At 35.2% G+C, this 13,609-nt stretch overlaps 1 protein-coding gene across 3 annotated transcripts in view; it reads left to right on the forward strand.

Annotated features, from left to right (window-relative positions):
- Nucleotides 1–13,609, forward strand: part of MTMR2 (myotubularin related protein 2) — a 93,444-nt gene that overhangs the window by 36,734 nt on the left and 43,101 nt on the right. The window contains exon 1 of one of the 3 annotated variants that reach the window (XM_074335579.1): nt 13,230–13,252. The exons of the other annotated variants lie outside the window; for them this stretch is intronic. The gene's annotated coding sequence lies outside the window, so the exon portion shown is untranslated. Of the gene's footprint in view, nt 1–13,229; nt 13,253–13,609 lie in introns of those variants that run through there. 3 annotated transcript variants of the gene reach the window in all.

Raw genomic sequence — 13,609 nt, forward strand, 5'->3', positions numbered from 1 at the left:
AACTTCTTTTGGGAGAAATGATTTTCATATTTTATAAATATGTAAAAACATTTGTAGATGGCATGATATTATATGTGGAAAACTCTCAAGACTAACAAAAAGCTGTTAAAACTAATAAACAAATTCAGGAAATTTGAAGGATACAAAATCAACATGAAGAAATCATGATGAAGAAAATGCATTTCTATATGCTAACAATAAAGTCTCCAAAATAGACATTAAAAAAAGAATTCCATTGCAGTCACATCAAATAGAGTGAAATATTTAGGAATAAATTCAACCAAGGAGGTTAAAGACCTGTACAAGGAAAATTATAAAACAATCATGGAAGAAATTGAAGGAAGACTCAATCAATAGAAAGTTATCCCATGTTAATGGATTGGAAGAATTAATCTTGTTAAAATGTCCATGCTACCCAAAGTCATCTACAGATACAGTGCATTCTTTATGAAAATTTCAATGGCATTTTTTACAGATAGAAAAACAATCCTAAAAACAGTATGGAACCACAAAAAACCCCAAATAGCTAAAGCAATCTTGAGCACAAAGAACAAGACTGTAAGTATCATACTTCCTAACTTCAAACTGTATCACAAAGCTATAGTTACCAAAGCAGTATGGTATTGGCAGGAAAAAAACAGACCCATAGACCAGTGGAATAGAATAGAGAGCCCAGAAATAAGACTACACGTATGTGGTCAACTTATCTTTGAACAGGGTGTCACAAATACACAGTGGGGAGAAGATAGATCTTGAATAAATAGTGTTTGTAAAAGGATATCTGCATGCAAAAGAATGAAATTGGACCCTTATGTTACACCATACACAAAAATCAACTCAAAATGGATTAAACATTTAAATGTAAGACCTGAATCTGTGAAATTCCTGCAGTAAATCTTCTTGGCATTGGTCTTGAGAATGGTTTTTTGGATTTGATACCACTAGCATAGGTAACGTAAGCAAAATAAACTAGCAGGATTACAGCAAACTAAAAAGTGTTTTCACAACAGAGGAAACAATCAACAAAATGAAAAAGTGCCCTTCAGAATGGGAGAATATATTTTCAAACTATATATCTGATAAGGGAGAAAAGAGGAGATATTGATCAAAAGGGACAAGTTTTCAGATATAAAGTGAATAAGTTTTAGGGACCTAATTAATGTATGGTAAAGCATGGTGACCATAGTTAGTAATGCTGTATCCTTCACTTGAAATCGCCAGGAGAGTGGATCTCAAATTCTCTCAATACACACACACACACACACACACACTCACTCACACACACTCACACAGTCACACTCACACACTCACACTCACATGATAACTATCATGTTTCCCCGAAAATAAGACCGGGTCTTATATTAATTTTTGCTCCAAAAGATGCATTAGGACGTAATTTCAGGGGATGTCTTATTTTTTCATGTACAACAATCTATATTTATTCAAATCCAGTCATATCATCTTCCTCTGGAACATCGTCATAATGTACTAAATGCATCCCTCTGGCTGAAGATGTCAGCTGGGGCTTATTTTCGGAGTAGGTCTTATTTTCGGGGAAACACAGTCTACAAGGTGTTGGATGTTTTAATTAGCTGGATTGTGGTAATTATTTCACAATGTATACATATATCAAAATACCATGTTGTATACCTTATATATAATTTTTATTTATTAATCATACTTTAATAAGCTGAATAATACCAAAAATGAAGTGGCAATTCCTTTTGGTGGAAATGATTTTCACGTTGTATAAATAATAGTTTTTGTTATAGGCAGGTTTATGGTGGACAAATTGTAAAATGAAAATGTTCTTAAGTATCACAACATCCAGATGGATTATTTCATCAAAATCCAATTAAAAAATTTTGATGTTTGGTGTGAGGAAGACTTTTGATATATTGGGAATGAAGCTTTAGAAAAACATATATTTTAATCTTTAATTCAAAGTGGCCGAGATTTTTTCCACCATTGATTTAACTTAAGTAATTTTAACTTTCTTTTACTGATAAAAGGAAATGATGTAAATCATTCAGTTTGTGACATAGTTATATTGACACTGTGGGGTTTTTTGGTGTGTTTTTTTTTGTCACTGTTTTTGAATTTAACATGATACATATTAACAGTATACATAGGCACTGAAGTAGATTTTGTGGAACATGAAGACATAATCTTCCCTCTTGGGGTACTTAAAATTTAGTTGGTGAGACAAAATATATACTTGAGATCAATAAACAATAAAAGGCAGTATGTGATCAGGTATCAAAAGTTCTACAGGAATTTAAGAGAATAAAGGTAGAGAGTGAGGTGGAAGAAGTGGGTGTTTAAGATAGGCTTGCCAAAAGATAATTAATGAATTTCATTGTGGTATAAAAGATTTTCGTGATTACTCCCATAGTGATAGCTAACATTTATCAAGTATTTACCATGTGCCAAGCATTGTTTTAAGTGCTGTGATGAAATATCTCTTGTAATATTTCTACCAATTCTGTGAAGTAGAGACTATTACCATCACCATTCTACAGATGATAGTCACTCATAGATTAGTAACATGTCCCAGATCGCATAGCTAATACATTCTATTGCTAGTATTCTGGCTCATGCAGCCAAGTTCTGGAGCTGAGTCACTTAAATACTGTGCTGTAGTTGCTACACGTCTCATTATAGTTTGTAAGTATTGCTCTATTAAAGGTCTTGTTGCTATGAAATTAACCATGTCAGCAATATCCTATTGGTACATTTTTGGATTCATTTGCTTTTCTACAATTGTGTGTCTATGAAAGATGGAGAAAATTCATTTCATGTGTGGTGCTAACCCTTAAACCTTACCTCAGAATCTTTTTATTCTGCTCAAGTGGCTGCATTCTCAGTGGTTACACTTTCACAATTTTAATTAAAGCATTGTTTTCATTAATGAAGTTGTTTACAGTTAAGCATATATTGAGAATATCTTTTTGGTGTGTTTCATTTTTAAAACATAATCCAACAAATACATGTAAGTAGACAGGTTAGCAACATCTGTAAAGGCTTCTAGTATTTGTCATTACCTTTTGTGAAGTATCATAAAATACTAGATTGGGTATAGCATGACTTTAAGCATCACTGAAAATGGTAAAGATTTATCTGGATATATGGTTTGCTAATTATGAATATATATTTTGCTAATGATTTGCAGAATATCATTAGCTATTATCTTGAAGCTTTTTTCACAATAAAATACTCTTTTTCCCCTCCTTCTCCTTGTGCTGTACTCTGTGGAGGGGTGTGCTGTGCATAGCTCACACTCAGGAGTGGGGATTTATGCTCTACCTTATTGAGAGTGGAGCATCTATATACATTTTCTTGTAATTTTTCTGCATGGGAGATTTGTCTCTTCTCTCTCATGCATGCAATTGCTTATTTAGATCAGTTTAGACCCCTGGATATTTATTTTATATTTTGGATTACAATCCACTACTACTATGTTGCTCCTCATGCCGTTCCAGCTCCAGATCTCCAAATTGGGACTTTTTAAGTCAGATCTTATGTTCTTCCTACATACCGCCATCATTGTGGTGTTTTGGTTTGGGATTTTTTTTTTTTTCCTCCCCTCTCTTAATACTCTTCTTTACTTTCTGGCAGTACAAAATGTTCCAGACTCATCTTGTACCAGTTCTAGAATCATCCATCCATTTCTCATGTACTCTAAGTTTCTTATATTGGAGGATGGTATTAGAAACCGAGATCTGGGTACTTGCTTTCTTTTTTCTTTTCTTTCTTTTTTTAAACCAAAAAACGAAAAGGTAACAAAGTACCTTTATTTTCCTTCTGAAGCAAAAGATCATTTGCATGCTTTCTATTTGGAGAAATATTGTGGGTAAGGTGATCATATATGCAAGTTTGTCCAGAGTAAACTTATTTTATGCCTATTGTTCCTTCAGGTTTACTATTAGATATAAAAATATCCTAAATTATTGACTGTCTTAGCACTAGGGTCCCAAGGGAATCTGTTGAATTTATACATCAGCTCCATGACTGCAGGAATTATCCTCATTAGTGCCATATTAATTTAGCATCTTTTACACCTTTATGGGGCCCTCAGAAAATTTTTATTAGATGAAATGTGTTAAGTGTTAAATTAAGGAGGAGATAGTTTGGGGCAACAAAGGTTAATTGTACTTTCCGTAGTAATATGCTTAAAGGGGCACAGGAAAAAAGGAAACTAACATTAGGCTTCCTGTTGCTTGTTTTCTCATTTTTAAAGATATCTTTGACTGTTAGATATATATTTGCTTGAATCATAGTCTTTTTTTATTGTGGGTGGGAGATGAATGAGTAACATTACCTTAAATGTTAGTATCATTTAAAAAATGCGGGGGGTGGCTGATTAGCTATGTTGGTTAGAGGGTGGTGCTAATAACACTAAGGTTGCCAGTTCGATCCCTGCATGGGCCACTGTGAACAGCGTCCTCCTTAAAAAAAAAAAAAAAAAAAAAAAAAAAATGCAGCCTATTTCAAATATAAATTGCTCTTTTCAGGAGGAAAGATGTGCTTCTAATAACTGAAAAAATATCTAGTCTGCTACTGTGATAAACATTTATACATAACTCATCTCATTTAACTTTCACAACAATCCTGTGAGACAGATTTTATTACCTCATTTAACCGATGACAGACCTGATATTCAGAAGAGATTAATTAAACCATGGGCTTAGAGGCACACAGCTAGGGGTTGCCCTTATTTGGTCATATTCCTGTACAGCATGTTACCCTGAAAGACTGCCTTTCCATGATTTTGCTGTTAAGTTTTTTCAATTGCGAAGTGAGATTTTCTTAATTAACAAGAACATATTTTTAAAGTTTGACATTTGGTGGAACTGAGAACCTAGGGAACTTGTGTCTCGATGGTTTATTTGCTGACGAACAATAAATTCCATGAAATTTTAAATTCATAAATTCCAGAATTTTAAAATTCAAATGCATAGCTCTATTAATTTATAAAGTGTAATTTGTATGACACTGGGCTTTAGTTAAAGTATGTTTTCTAAATGGTGGTGATTAAAAGATAAATTAAGTCAAACTATGTAGTATTTCCTTTCCATTGTGACGCTTACGAAATGGCACTTAAACCAAGGTATTAAAATGGAATTGTATTTTATGTCTTTTTTCTTTTTCTTTTAGAAGGTCTGTTTGATCTCAGACTATATATATTATAATTTATATATAGATATATATAGTATATTAGATGAAAGTTACAATATTTTGGATTTTGTTCTTAACCATTTACCCTTATTTTGAAATATTTAATAAGCTTAATCAAGTAAATGTGATTATCCCTTCAAAATTTGTGTTACGTTATTTGTATTTTCTTTATGAACCAAAGACCAGAGGATTATTTCTTATCTAGAGTATGTCCATGAATGTAATATTGACATGTTCTGAAAGTGTGCACATCTAGTCAGAATGAGTTAAGGCTCATAGAGCAGATATTAGGTAGACAGTGAACAGTGTCTGTTACGCATAACTATTTCAATAGCCAAAGGAAAAATGACTGAAGTTGGCACTTATTCATGATCAACACCAACATCTCTCATAACTTCAACTCTTAAGAACCTAGAAACTGAAAAAGCATACAGCTTTAGCCAGATAGAGGATATCTATCAAAACTCTACAGTAAAGCCTCATGCTTAATGTGGAAATGTTAGAAGCATTTCCTTTAAACTTAGAAACACAATGATTACTATCACCACTTTTATTCAACATTAGCTAGAAGTCCTAGCCAGTAAAATATGAAAATAATAGATAAGAAATGAAAGGAAAAAACAAAACTTTTATTATTTACAAATGATTGTCTATATAGGAAATTTAAGAAAAATCTATATGCAAATTGTTTCTGGAAACAAGATAACTTTAAAAAGATAAATCATATTTCTGTACCATAGCAAAAATGTTTAGGTAGTGTGATTTTAGAAAGATTCCAGTAATAAAAGCAATGAATTTACATTATTTGGGATAAGTCTAATAAAAGATATGCAAGAACTTTTTGGTGAAAGTTATATATTTTATTAAAGAACATAACAATATCTAAGTAGATGAGTAGACAGAATAGCCTGGAGATGTCGTGTATTTTTAGTATATCTGTTAATTCAATGTAATTTCAAACCAAATTTGAAAGTTTGTCTTGCAGAACTTGGGAAGCTGATCATAAAACCTATATGGAAAGATAAAAGATCAAGATTACCTAAGAGGGAAAATGAAGAGTGGAGATTTACTTAATCAGATATAAAGCTAAAGTAATTAGAACAGGAATAGATCAGTGACAGTTTAGGAACAGAATGATATTTGCTGGAACTTGTATGTGACAGAGATGATATAACAAATCAGTAGGGAAAGAATAAACAATTTTGTAATCAATGTTGTGTTAGCCATGTTGAAACCAAAAAAGAAGTTTGGTTCCTAATTCACACATACACAAAAATTGAATTCATTGGTTTAAAAACTAAAATTTCAAAAATCAAAATTTTTAAATTTTAGAAGAAAATAAAATATTACGTGTGTCAGGAAGGAATTTTTAAATATGACCCCAAAATATTAACCGTAAAAAGAAAAGGTTGTTTTTATTGTGAACTAAAAAATAAACAGGTTTTATAAAAAAATTTTTAAAAGTTTTATTGTGCTAACATAGTAAGGACCTTCTCTTGTTTATTTGATTACTGTTCATCCGCCCTCTCTCAAATTAAGCGCTACAAAGCCAGGAACCTTCGTTATATTCCTAGTGCATTGAATAGTGCCTGAATGAGTGTGACATCAAAGCTATTTTGTACTTGTAGTCAGTTATATCCTCAAGCTCCATGGGTCACTGGGAACATTTGCCCTCCTACTTGCTGTATTTAATTGGTGGAAAAGTTTGAGGAGCACTCCCAAGTGACTGAAACTTGAAACCACTTGCCAGCTACATTTGGGAAATTAAAGAGGGAAATTCTGTGTTTTATTCATAGTTCCAGATTAAATCTGTGCATTTATTCACTAATTCACTGCACTTTCTTGAAATTTCCTGAGTGTTCTAGGAAAAAAGGGTCCAGAAAGATTGGTCTCTGCCAGCATGAAGCTTAGAGTAGTGGGAAAGAGGTTAGCAAGTCAGTTATATTGTATGATAGATACTATGATGAAATATCTATACCTGGGAGCAGAGAGACTTCTAAAGCTGTCTACGCTATAAGTAAGGTGCTGCTACCTTTGAAAATACTTACAAGAAAATATTTGGAGGCCATTTACAAAAACAAGAGTTTAAGAAAAAGTAAACTATTGAGAAAAGAAGAATATTACTGTAAGCCCCTTGAGGGCAGACATATCTGTCTTGTTTACTATTGTATCCTTAGAGCTTATTCTCAAATGTAGAAGGTGCCCAGGAAAAGTTTGTTGGCTGAATCAGTGGAAGAGAATGAGAAATACTAAGTTATTTTCCCTTTTATCGAATGTCGTATCTTTGGAAAAATGCCCGTTTCCCCTTTTACTTTCCATTCTTAATTGTCCCCTATTTCTTATGTCTGATAGTCGTGCCTTTCTCTTACTCAGCTAATGCATTTACCAGGCTTCTCTTCCTCTGACATCACTTTCATAATGTGATAGCCTTGTTTAAAAATTCTTCAAGAGGATCTCTGTTTCTTATAGTAGAAAGTGCAGACTTCTAAGCGTTGTGTTTAGGGTTTTTCATGTTTGGTCCCATCACCACTATCACACTGTATCTGCAACTGTTCCCAAACCCTCTCTAGTTAGGGTTTCTTCTCATAGTCCCTTAAACATAATGTGCTCATTCCTACTTCCACTCATGCTGACTCACACATCTGGAATATACTTCCTTTGCTCTTCAGTGAAACAAATCATGGCCAGCCTGTTAATCATAGACTACTTAGCCCCATCTCTGACCCTTCTAGCCTATTATGATATTATAAAATAAATAAAATTCTTTTGTGAGATATTTAGATAAAAGTCTTGAGAGAGGGTACAATGTTGAAAAAAACTTAGAAGAAAGTATATGAGGAAAATTTGGAAGAAAGTAAGCAGTCACTAATTTATCTTCTTCATCAAAGGGCCACCAAAATCCATTTGAAAATGTTCACAGTTGCCTCATTTCCATTCTTAATCGGGAAATGACTTCAGTCTAAACTCTCATGATTTCCATTTTACTAAAACTTTTCTCTTCAAAGTTACCATTAACTAACTCTCCTTTGTAAAATTTTGTCTTTTATAATAACATTGAGAGTTTTTATGTTTTTGTTTTGTTTTGTTTTTTTTACTATAAAACTCTCAAAGTAATAAAAAATTTATGGCAAATAGAAATAGGAATAAGGAAAAAGTTAAATTACCAGTACTTCTACTACTTTATTACTCTCTTAGTATTTGGTATACAGAAACTCTTTCTTAAAAATTTCTACTTAGAACTTTTATAGTTATAAGGTTGTGTATCAGAGTAATGACACATGTAAAGGGTTGATTTGAAAAAATATATATGTGGATATAATGTGTTAAAGCTGCTTGAATGTTGCAGATAAGGAGGGGAGATGAGTCTAAAATGCTGACTACAGGTTTCACACCTGGCTACAATTTATGGTTCACTTCTTTTCTATCTGACGGCCCCTCCTTTCTGTACTTTGCTGTTCTTCAGCTAAATGAGGTGACGCTAAAGTGTCTTTCATCCGTGACTCCCTAATCCCCCTTGTCCCTTTTTCCTTCTGGTCCTTCTTTCTCATGGCTTCAGCCATCATCTCTTTATGGATGATTCCCACATCTTCATCTCTGGTCCTGATCTCTTTCTCAGCCCCTGATCCATCATATCAGTTGCTTGAGATACAGTTACACGAGGATGCTGTCATGTCATGATCGTAGTCTCAGTACAGTCATACATCTGTTCAAGTTCAACAAGGTGTATGGCGCCTTGGAAAAGCGCTTAATTTCTGCAAGGGTCAATTACGCCACTTATAAATGGGAACAAGAACACTACTCTCCCAGGGGTATTATGAGCACTAAATGAATAATGGTCTTTTGAAAACAGTGCATTAACTGGGCCAGTTCATCATGACATTTTCCTTGGTTTGAGGCGAAATGAAAGTAATTGAGACTATTTTATCTATCTACCTGTCTACTTTTCTTTTGGTTTTGGCAGATACTCTGTTATGAGCCATGCTTTATTGGGAAGGACTGTTCTTTATCCCAAGACTATATCATTCTAATTTTGGGTTTTAAAAATCTTCTTTCTTTTATGAAATGATGTTGCTAATAGATGGTAGTTGTCCTGTGATTATTTTAATGTTCTCAGTTATTAAAAAAAAATTAAAAAGCTGCAGCGCTATGTTATTTCCTCCTCATCCCCACAGTTTCTTCTGTTTACATCTTGTATTAGTGTGGTACATTTGTTATAATTGAACCAATATAATACATGATTATTAATTAAAATCCATAGTTTTTACATTAGAGTTTACTTTTTGTCTTGTACATTCTGTGGGTTTTAACAAATGTATAATGACATGTTTCCACCGTTACCATGTCATACAGAATAGTTTCACTGCCCTAAAATCCTCTGTGCTTCACTGATTTGTCTCCCTCCCTCTCTCTGAACCCCTGGCAACCACTGATCTTTTTACTGTCTCCATAGTTTTGCCTTTTCCGAAATATCAGAGTTGGAATCATCGAATACATAGCCAGATTGGCTTCTTTCACTTAGCAATACACTTTTAAGATTTCGCCATATCTTTTTGTTGCTTGATAGCTCATGTCTTTTTCATCACTGAACAATATTCCTTTGTATGGATGTACCTACCCCAGTTTGTTTATTCATTCACCTACTGAAGGACTTTTGGTTACTTCCAAGTTCTGGCAGTTATGAACAGCTTGCATTTTAAGATTCAAATTTGAAAGTTTTCTTGATATTAGGTGTATTCATTTCCTAGGGCTTCGGTAACAGAGTACTGCCAACTGGATGGCTTAAAACAACAGAAATTTATTCTCGCACAGTTCTGGAGTGTGATATTGTGATATAATAGGAAATACATATTTTGGTCTCCATCCTTAGCTCCTGGCCAGAGCTCCTTCCTAAAACCTTTGTAATTTCTTAAGTGATAAGAGCCACAGGAGCATCTTGTTATATTTGATTTTTGCCGGTGGCTCCTGAAGCACTTCCAGAGTGATAAAAGTGAAAGGAGTATCTCTTGTTATTTATAACACACCCCTTTAAACCACAGGTGAGTTTGTGTTCATGAGGTGACTTTTGGAAAGCCCCTAAGGACAGGGCTGGTTGTCAGGGGAACCACCCTTGTGATTAGAGGTTTGGGACTCTCAGCTCCCCTCGCATCCCCCTGGAGGGGATGGGTGCTGGAGGTTAAGTTGCTCAATAATGGCCAATGATTTATCAATCATGTCTAAGTAGTGAAGCCTTTATAAAAACACCCAAACTGAAGAATTTGGAGAGCTTCCGGATGGGTGAACACTTTGAGGTGCTGGGAGGGTGATGTCCACAGAGAGGGCTTGGAATTTCCATACACCCTCCTGCCCCATACCTTGCGCTATACAGCAATTCCATCTAGCTGTTTCTGAGTTGTATTTATTATGATAAACTGGTAAATGTAGGAAAGTTTCTGAGTTTTGTGAGCCATACTAGCAATTTATTGAATCTGAGGAGGGGTTGTGGGAACCCCTGATTGTTGGATGGTTGGTCAGAAGTACAGGTGACAGTCTGGGACTTGAGATTAGTATTTGAAGTGGGGAGCAGTCCTGTGGAACTGAGCCCTTAACTACCGTGTTTCCCCGAAAATAAGACCTAGCCGGACCATCAGCTCTACTGCGTCTTTTGGATCAAAAATTAATATAAGGCCCGGTCTCATTTTACTTTAAGACCAGGTCTTATACTAATTTTTGCTCCAAAAGATGCATTAGAGCTGATGGTCCGGCTAGGTCTTATTTTCGGGAAAACATGGTATGTGAGGTCTGTAAAATTCTGGGTGTTACTGTAGGATACCCAGTTGGTGTCTGCCATGAACTGGAGAATTGCTTGGTGTGGAAAAACCCACACGTCTGGTATCAAAAGTATTGAGAGTAGAGTGTAGAAAAACAGTATTTTTTCTTTTAGGAGACTAGTAATCTAAAATCAAAGTGTTGGCAGTGTTTGTACCTTCTGAGGACTCTGAGGGAGAATCTGTGCCACACCTCTGTGGAGGTGTAAAACACAACTTTCCTCCCACCTTCAAAGTTCTTCTAGCTGGGCTAATAATAAAATTTAACAGAGACAGATTAACTGGAGAAAATATCTGAAGTGTATTTTATGGATGTACCAGGGTGCCAAAAGAATGTATACACATGACTTGTATTCATCTTTTATTATCGGTATATATTGAGTATAACAATTTTACTACAGTTGTTTCCTTTCTTAAAATGTGAACACCTTTTTTTGGCACTCTCTGTACACTCGGAGTGTCCTAAGAATGAGACCCAGAGAGCCATCGGGCAGTTGAAGTTTATGTGCATTCTGGAGCCAAGGGGCCAGGGTGGTGGGGGTGGTTGTAGTGTAGACTTCAAAAGGCAGGAAGGTGATTCACAGGGAGATGAAACAGCAAGTGTTTGGTAAGTAAATGTTTGCTGAGCCATTTTTAACAATGGGACGCAGAGAGGACTTTGAACAGAAGGGCCTTGCTAGAGCCCTCTCTGTCTGTCACACATCAGCTCATATTAAACTATAGTTACCTGTGATGAGATCTCCCTTCCTGGAACAGGTCTCTGTCTAAATTCCTTTAGGCAGGTAAGAGGGGAGGGGCAAAGGTTCTTTCTGAGTCTTTTGTTCGTTAATAACTAGCATAAAACAGTCTCCCAAAAGGCATATTTCGGGGTGGCAAACTCTGCTTCCCTGACCTCCTTCCTAACTGCTGGTGAAGGTCAACAGTCCTTGATTTTTCTTGGTTTGTGGATCCACCTCTTTACATGGCATTCTCCCAGTATCTCTGTGTCTTCACAGGGCTGTCTTCTTTTAAGGACAACAGTCATGTTGGATTAGGGGTCCTTATCTTAACTAATTATATCTGCAATGACCCTATTTCCAGATCAGGTCGCATTCTGAGGTACTGTCAGTTAGGACTTAACCTATCTTTATTGGGTGAGGGGGCGGGGACAGAGGGGGGTGCACAATTCAACCCATAGCATGAAGTGATGCTTTCCAGATTACTCCTCTTTAGATACTCATCCTTTTTCGTTGTTGTCGAATTTGTGATGTTATCCATCTCTTGCTAATTGTTATTTCAGCTGAAAAGCATATCCATACAAGGTCTGATCTTGTCGTTGGCTGTGTTATAAAAAGAACAAGCTTCCTTGTGTCCGAACTGAGATGTGGTACTTTTTTCAAATATATAACCTGTAAGATCCATCCCAGACGCCAGTCTCTGGCTCTCCCCTGTTCAGATTTTTGTCTGTATGGTTCATTTGCCTACTTTGTGGCTTCTCACTTGTGGAAGAAAAAGGGGTTCTATGGAAAAGAACTTCGCAGGACCATCTGATTATGAATTCCTAACAGGACACTGTCATGGTGGGTAGTCACGCACTAGGCATATCACTTCTTTCTTTAGTAAAAGGCTTATCGTTGCCTTAAGCAAGCCCTGGCTGTTGTTTGTGCACACCTTTCAAATTCCCCCTTTCTAACCCCTCCTTCTAAAGCGTGAGAGCATGCATGTAAACTTAACTATCCTGTAATCTGATTCCTGCTTTGCTTTCTCCACCTTCATGTAATCTTCCTTACCCTGCCTCCTTAATTTTAAAAGCATGAAAGAAGCTGCAAAACTGTTATTCTCTGGAGCATTTGAGATCTTGCTCCCGGGCATACGTTGTCAGTTTGGCTCATAAACTCTTATAAAGCTTCTTTAAGAGTTAGGACATCTTTTTACATCAACACAGTCAAGTTGTTTTAAAAATAGACTATAGTAAAATTGATGTAAACATACTCTTTAATAGAATTGTTCAGTGAAAAATAAATTCATTATTTTTTCCTTTACAGTTTTAGTACGTAAAGAAACTGGGGGGGATAGTTCATAACTTCTGCAGGTTCGTTTTTCCCTTTCAAGTGATTTTAATTTAGTGTTTTGCAGATTTCAGAAAAATTCTTTCCTGTTTTTCTGTCATCTGACATTTCATGTGAAAACTGACCCATAAACTTGCCAACTTCCAGATCATCATTATAGACAAGGTTTCTGAAATCCCTTTATAGTAATTTCCTGATCAGATAGAGAGGAAGAGAAGGCAGGTAAGTTAAAGTCACATGGAAAGTTACTGAGCAGTTTGGAAATAGTTTGATAAAGAGGGCTTGGAAGACAATGGGGGAATACATCGTTGGGGAAAGAGCAAAACTGAACTGATTATATTTTAGGAATGAAAAAATAATTATACATTTGCGTGTGTGGTTTTTTTTTTTTTCTTTTTCCACCAGTAAGATTTTAGTGTGGTCAATAGACTTTTCTTGATAATAAGAAAAGGGTTAAATATTTATTAAATACTATCAAAGAGTAGACCTTAGATAATCTTATCTATTGATATAGCCAGAGCTCCTAAGTGGCAGAGATCTAATGTATCTGATAGGACACAGATTGGATAGCCATTTAGT

Source organism: Rhinolophus sinicus, linkage group LG06, assembly GCF_036562045.2.
Source record: "Rhinolophus sinicus isolate RSC01 linkage group LG06, ASM3656204v1, whole genome shotgun sequence".
In the NCBI taxonomy this organism is placed as follows: domain Eukaryota; kingdom Metazoa; phylum Chordata; class Mammalia; order Chiroptera; family Rhinolophidae; genus Rhinolophus; species Rhinolophus sinicus.